Consider the following 207-nt stretch of genomic DNA (forward strand, 5'->3'; position numbering starts at 1 on the left):
TGTGCCGGCAGTCAAGCCAAGCCTACAAATTATAGAATGCATTGTCTGGCCATATGAATAAGTAAAAGGGATTCAATCCGTAAAACTTTAAGGCGAAAAAAACTCCTTACTTACATACTCTACTTAATATAGATATAATTTACCTACTTCTTAAGAGAACATCGCGAGAAATTTAAGTTTGTTTCTGGTTTTGTAAATTACTCAAGT

The sequence above is a fragment of the Manduca sexta genome, chromosome 5 (genome assembly GCF_014839805.1).
Source record: "Manduca sexta isolate Smith_Timp_Sample1 chromosome 5, JHU_Msex_v1.0, whole genome shotgun sequence".
In the NCBI taxonomy this organism is placed as follows: Eukaryota; Metazoa; Arthropoda; class Insecta; order Lepidoptera; family Sphingidae; genus Manduca; species Manduca sexta.